Source organism: Achroia grisella, unplaced genomic scaffold (genome assembly GCF_030625045.1).
Source record: "Achroia grisella isolate CSIRO2021 unplaced genomic scaffold, CSIRO_AGI_Agris_v1 utg900, whole genome shotgun sequence".
NCBI lineage: Eukaryota > Metazoa > Arthropoda > Insecta > Lepidoptera > Pyralidae > Achroia > Achroia grisella.
This window is the reverse complement of record NW_026713059.1, coordinates 4,895,189-4,903,469: the sequence shown is the minus strand read 5'-3', so window position 1 is coordinate 4,903,469 and position 8,281 is coordinate 4,895,189.

The following is an 8,281-nucleotide window of genomic DNA, read 5'->3' as shown; positions in this document are numbered from 1 at the left end:
TTCACTGCGGACGAGCACAAATACTAGTGACATATTTGTATGTCATTCATATTTCAACATAGTCATCAACATTCATATGGCTACGCCTGTACCACAAGTTGAATTCATCCATTTTAATATATCCAGTTCATTTAGATTTTATTACTTAATTACAATTATTATTGGTACATAAAATGCTCGCAGTTGACATTATCAAGCAGGTTTGTTTACTATGATAGCGCCACCGATTTACATATAGACTCGAGAGGTTCATCATAAATTGACTTGAACATAAAGATCAAGAACCTCTGGAACTTGGAAATTTAAACTTGAACAAGTTTAGCCTTCACAATGTATATTATTTTATGATTTTGACCAGATCCCTTTTAATGAAAATAACAATAACAAACCATAATAAAGACACGAGACGGCACCAGACTCACCCCCTGCTAAGTTAGATTCAAATATTCGTAGCGAAATATGAGAATTTCATATATTACGTTCACCTCAACGTAGACAGTTGACAAAGCATCTTGTTGAGTATTCAATCCAGTATTACAGCCATCAGGTTTATATATTCATAATATATGTTCATTATTATATTAATCTAAATCAAGCTGGTCAAGTCGCAGCCTTACAGCAAGTAAACAAACACATTTCTTTGGTAGTGGCTACATATAGTGTATGTAGTGATTTACATCTACTACTCGGATGCTTTAAAGTTGGAGTCTGATTATTTGTATAGACTATGTTCACATTTAAATAAATAATTGACTTATAATACAAAAATGTATTGCTAGTGTATGAGTTAGATATCTGGTTTGATTTCATTCTCGAGTACCTACTATTTAAATCTAGGGTCTTAAGTGTTCTATAATGGCCCTTAAAATGTTGCCAGTCCTATTCACATAATTCTATCTATTTCTGTTAAGAATCTGAATTGAAGTCCAGCATTCTATATTATGCGATGCATTATGATTAATTCATGGGCTACTAAGGGTATAAAGTATAAGTTTTATAATACTAAGTGTTGTTAGGGATCAGTATTTTTTACATAAAATATTCGCAATACTTGCTTTTAAGAGCTATCTATGTATAGATATAGATACTTATAGATGTTTATAATGTTGTATAGTAAACTGTTATAATTACTATCTAATAGATGAATGTATATCAGTTTCATATTTGTTGTCTAACTTGTATATAATGTATAGACAGATTATAAGTATTGTATAATACAATATAATGCATATTAGAAATCAACTGGTCTTTCTTTTCTATTTAATTTTAGATACTATTTTGGATTCTATATTTTAACTTGAACTTATTCAGTATATTAAGTTTATAATATTTTTATTAGGACTATTCATTACTACGACAATGCAAAAGTCACAGAATATTGTAGGTATTAAGTAGGAATTAATTAAATATATTATTTAAGAAATAGACATTATAACAAATATTTGAGTGAGATCGCTGGCAAAATAATATTTGCAAAATATAATTATGATCGACGGAAAACGTTAAATTCACTCATATTTCTGAAAAAACTCCCACTTGGCAACTTTCTGATTGAATTCTATATATCTAAGATATTATTGTATGTAATAAATTCTATCAAATTTATTCACATGCATCAAAAATATAAAATTCATACACATTATATATACGACATATATTTATAATCTTTTAAGAGGTTTAACTTCTTTTTAATTGTATTTCAACAAACAACATCGTCACCGACCCAGAGCTCTTGTTTGCTCCTATTATTCTTTTTAGAGATATTACAAATTTATTATTATTAATACAAAAAAAATAATTCGTCTCCTATTGCTTACAATTATAATAATATGCAATATTCATACTTGTTTAAGAGAACTGAAATTAGATGCAAAGAATCGATACAGAGGACTTATTGCGAGACACAATGAGTCTCCCGCGAACAGTCACTGTTGAAGTTTAATTAAAGATTCATGATAAATTGTCGCAGGAAGCTGCATTCTGCGCCGCGTCTCGCACGTGAATAACGCCCGTTCCGCGTACACTTAAATAACTTAAGCCAGTAACCTAACAATAAATTCATGACCCTCCCTCTCCTTTTGTTTGGGTCCACGGTGTTTTCATGAAGCTAATTGGCAGGAAAGTTGGCTAAAACGACTCAAATGAGCAGTAATGTAATAGTCACGTTTATGTATTATTCTCCAACATATTAGATGATGAGTAATTATTTTATTATTATTAATTTAGTAGGTAATCCTGAGAAGAATGTTTTATAAGATTGAAATTATTACTTTTCTTATGTTATTTAATTAAACTGTCAAACTAAAATGTTCAGATAAAAAAATGATTAATTGATATTATATTTTTCTTAGATAGATTATATCTATTACAAGGAATTGACCAATATAAATTAATGGATTTATGCCATTAATTTATATTGGTATTGTGGTCCAAATAATATACTCTATACAATGAATACCTAATTATATTTTTATGATGATATAGAAATATAAATGTTCTTAATGTATATGATAGCGTTAAAGCAATTCCGTAGCAAATAGCTGTTCCATAACTGAGTTTTATTCACTTTTGAGTATCATACGAATTCATACATAATATTACTGATGACTTAGCTTAGCGTGCGTTCAATCCAAAATGAGCTGGATGGAGACAACTGCAGAACTCGATTCATAATCTGTTTTAAAATGTCTTACTCATACATTCATAAGATTATATTTAATTCAATTTAATGCCTTAGTAATAAATTAATAATCTGTGATAAATATTTGGAACAAACTTATTGGCAGTTATTGAATTTTGCGATAAAGACTCGAATTAATTGTTAAGTTTGTTCACGTGGCAGCTTCGGAAACTTTACAAAAGAAACTTTGTCAACTAACGACCAATTTATTTGATTACGTTACTTTATTGGTGGCTAATGAAAGGTTTGCACTTTGAAAACTGATAATAAGAATCGTTTGAAGTTCTGTCCTGCACATTGGTGTAAGTTGATTTAGAATTACATTTTAACAGGTTATGCAATATGCAGTCTCATCCGTTGCATGAGTAATCAGAATGTACTGGGGGAAGGGGGTGGGGGGGGGGGGGAGGGATTATTAGCAATATGGACTAATGACCTGATTACGAGAAATGTATCATGTCAGATTGACTCCCACGCGTTCCCTCTAGAAATCATCATGATAAATTCGTGGTGAATTTGTCACGTTGGGTTAACTGACCTGATATCATCTTTGTCTTATCATTCTCCACTTATGCGTAAATCGTAAATCGTAGACGGATTCACCATTCCATTATTATTAAAAATAACATATGTATTTTTTACTGGATTTTTTTGGACCGATGGTCGTTACTAGGGAATAAGATTTCAATTAAATATTATAGTTGGGGATGTACTAAAATAAATGAATTTATTAAAATTTTACTTAAAGAGAAAGTTATTATTATCAACAATATATATTTTATTTTATTGACTGACACTCCGGTAATGGAAATTCTAATAATATCCCGAAATAATTGTAACGAGGCCAGGGTAGTCAATGCTATTTTGGCATCAAAATCCAACAAAATATGGGCTAGTATTCATGACGTCGACAGAGAACAATACCTGTAAGTACTCCACCTGAAATAACAGTCTTGAATTGTATTATTATTATATTAAATTACTCGTTCTAATTTAGTCCAACATTCTCATAGGACGACACTATTTAGATGTAGTTATCTGTAGAAGTGACACCCAGGTCGTGTTCTCCGCTCCGGATTGACGGAGGTCGAGCGTGGTCTCTCTCGATTACGACTGCCGGCCCAAAAGGATTTGATACCCATACATAGTGTTGTTACCTACTGAGATTATAGGAGGCTTGACGTGCATAAAATATAAATACAACTATTAGGTAAGTACAAAAATACACTATTCCTAAAATACTATTATACACTGGAAAGTATCTGACAAATAAAATATCTGTAAAATATATATATTCATCAATAGTTACTTCAATTTCTACGATCTGCGAGTCTAGAGTAGAGTTACATTATAAAAAATGCAAAAGTAGTTTTTAAAAAGAATTATTATAAAATATTTTTTTTTAAAATGTTGTACCTTTCTCCACGGGTAATAAAAATGATAAATTAATCTCCGATCGATTCCCCGTCCAATTCAATCCAAGATCGAAATTACGACGCCCTGAGACTAAAGTCATATCCGTCAGACGGGAGTTGGCCTTCAGCTACTCCCATATGTTCTTCCGCGGGTTTGGAGTGCCATCTGCACTCGCCCCCTACCATCCGGAGAAAGAAAAAGAGGTAATAAAAAATGAAATTGAACACTGTTTGTACATGGAAGATATAATATATAACAAAAACTATTATTAGGACTTTAATAAGGAAGTAGAAGCCAAAACGATGATTATAAGAATTTCGCCTGATTCATCACGTTTTTGTGCGCTAATTTTAGAAATCAATTAACCCATTTTTATGTTGTTTAACTAGTATATAGGTCTGAAAGCATTGAAGGTCTGAAGAAGCAAAACGTATAAGGTTTGTAAAATGACTACTAAAAATGAAAGTTTAATAGGGCATTTATATAATTATATAAATATATATTTATAATAATCTAACATTTATTTGTTTTAGTAATGAATTTAATTACTTAATATATCTACCATCACGACTATTATCTCGGATGAGGTACTCCAAGACACTGTCAATTGTAGACGTCATATGGTCATAGTGAACGCTCTATTTGAGATGCTTACATTTCAATGGTTATATTTATATACAAGGTGGCTGCGGGCGAAGCTCGTCGCGACGTCGTTTTTGGTTTATATTCGGTGTTGCCTTCACCGGAGAGTCAGTCAGAAATATAAATGAACATACCACGTATTATTGGTCACGATTTTCTGGATGTAGTAATAAAATGTATATATGTACTCGTATATATGACTGTCTCGGTGGTCTAGTAGTTTAGCGCACCGCTTTAGTTCCGATGGTCGCGATTCGATTCCTCGCACGGGGCCAACATTTGTATTCATGAGTATGATTATTTGTATCGGTCTGGAAGTTTTGTATGTATATTATGTATATACTTATACAAAAAAAGTATGTAGTAGTTATCTAGTACTCATAACACAAACACCACTAACCTCGGGACTAGGTGACACTGTGAATTGTTCAGGGTTATTATTATTATTATATATATATTATTTAGGTATTATGCATATAAACATTCCTCTTGAGTCACTACATATTGCTAAAAACTTCATTAAAATCCGTTGAGTATTTTATATTTATATGAAGATCTAAGCGAACAAACAACGGAATAAACATACATGGGAAGCTAGTATACATTTTTATAAACATGATGTTCTTTGATATTTAAATACATTATTGTACTTGTCAGCTGTGTGAGCATCACGTCCCATGAAGACAAAGCGGAGGTGTATATCTGTATAATGGAGGGCGAGAAGAGGCGCAGGTCACGTGTCCCTTTATGATTCAATTGTGGGCCGCCGGCTGGGAGCTGGACCGTCTTCAAGCTGACCTACGTCATGCTGACAGCATGCCATCGGCGTCAAGTGAAACGTCAACAGAGCCTTAATGAAATTAACACGTACGGACCATAACAACTATTTAATTCTTCATGCATAATTATAGAAATACAGATCATTAACTGTTTATTATTATCAGCTTCGTACGAGTATATCAACCAATTAACACAAATATTGTAGATTAAGGCCTTTCTCACAAAACTCTGTTTATGGCGAATATACAGATACTCGTGGTGAGACAAATGCTATATAATATGTATGTATAGAGTCCTTTACCTTTAAATCATAAGTAAGTAATAACAAGTGTTTAGTCGTTATTATTTTTATGTCATTGGAACGGGAAAAAGCTACCTGACCTACCGATAAGTGACCTAAGTGGTAATCATCTTTTATATACATGAACAACAAACGTCATTCCAAAGAACTAAGACTAATATGATGCGTTTTAACCTGTAGTTTCACTGCCTATAACCAAAACACATAATACAAGCCGCTTGGCGGCTGAAATACATAAGTGAGACTTGGTGAGACACAGATGACTTTTTCAGTGTAACTAATCTAATCTAGTGAACTATATATTAAAGTAAGGCCTATTATATTATACTATTATATAACGGATACAAACAATCAATTTCACAATGACATTTACAGCAATAAGTTGATTGCCTTTTAAAAAGGAACAAGCGAAAAGAGTAATTGCATATAAAAATATTACGTATATATGTATGTACTACTTTTGCGCATTGATTAAGTGTTTTACAATTCGTTAGTTTATCTTCACCAATACTTCTTTTCAACTTATATTAATGCATCATCTTAAATTGATGTAGTTATTATAATAAGACTTACTGAAACATTTTTTGTGCAATACTTCTTGGACTGAAGACTAAAAGTATGAAAACAATGCAGAAATAATTAGAATAACATCCAACCAAATGGAAATTAGAGACAGGAATGTGAACAGTGATTAATGTTATGTAACTAAACTAGAGATACTGTCCAATGGACTAGAATCAGATTCCAGACAAGCATTTGGGATCGAATTTACAGACGGCTGATGGCTGCCTAACATATCTAGAGTTCAGTAGAATAGATTGACTAAAATAATGCCATTGAATGTTTAGAACTGTATTTGTTGCATATAAGTGAAATTACGATATATATAAGTAAATTAATATTATAAATCTTAATGTTAATTAATTACAGAGAAACTTAACGTTAATTAATTAATTAGAGACAGAGTAGCATTGTCTTGAATTATAATGGCCTTAATCTAGAATTTTGTATATGATGTATGTAAGCAGGTAGTGCCCATTATATTTTCAATTTTGCTTGTAACGAACACATCTAGGTTTGATTACAAATATTTCTATATAATCTTCATATAAAATTTTATCTATTATTACAATTTTAAATCTTTTTTACGTACAGATGAGTTATATCCTTCTAAATTCTTAATAATACAGTTTTAAATTGGGTAATAACACAGACTATGACACTATTAAAATTTCACATTTAAGGGTATGTTAGTAAATCGGTTATTAAAGATATTTCAATTAACATCATGAGACACCTTCTCATGATGTTAATTGAAATATCTTCCATGTATTGTGATGCAAGTGCAAGCCCATAAAGTGTGTCGCTAATCCGTCCCAAGCGGGCGATAGTGTTAACGGGTGGCATTAAACTCTCAGAGCCGACTCCTGTTACAATGACACGTTTTATGACGCCCTTCATTAAAATGGCTACAGCAATATTAACTACGTGCCAACTGAAAAGAATTCATTATTAAAATACCTCGGAGACTGCGACTGTCTCAGTTAATGTGAGGTAAAATTTAAGACGCAATACGTGCTTATTCGTAGAAATGGCAAATACAAACTTAATTTAATTCCATTTCATGCTAAATTACTTAGACACATTACAGTAAGATATTTTGCCAAAGCAGATATTCATTAGTACCTGATTTGTACAGAAAATATAACATTATGAGGATTTATGTTTGTAGGCGGCTGTTTTAATTCGGTTTCTATATATTATATTCGATACTGATATTATAAATGCGAAAATGTATCTGTTACATTTTAAAAACTAAGGGCTGAACGAATTTTAATAAAATTTAACTTGAAGATAGACTGTATCACAAGAAACGTGATAGGCAAGATCGCAGGCTTTAGCTAGTCGTACTATGTATAGAATAAAAAAATCTAAGAGTCACTTTATTCCATAATAGAATATACAATAGACATATATTTTTTACAGAAACTTGAATGCTATAAAATAAATGATTCGTCTCCGTGAAAAAGGATACGGGAGCTCTTGAATAACCTTTTGTTATAACATTCAATAGGCTCTTTGTATCTCAAGAAACGCTATAGTTTATGAAATGACATTTATAAGTAAATTAGTTTATTTCCTCCAGGCGACAATTTAGCTCACGCTCTCGTCACAAATTGTCGGCGAGGGTAAATGCAGACTATTAAGGAAATACAGCAATTCTAGCAGCCCTTACCCGACATTACAGCGCAATCTTACACTGGCAAAATTATAAGCAACACCTTCTTATGTCGTGTTTGAGGGCAATAACACGTAACTTACTATACAGGCTGTAAGTGAACGGACATAGCTTTCAAAAATTCCTTATAATCTAACTTACACTCGTAGCTATAACAAATAATAGGCACGTTGGACATTATTACCCGCAGTACACATGCGGTTTATATTTAAATTATTGTAAT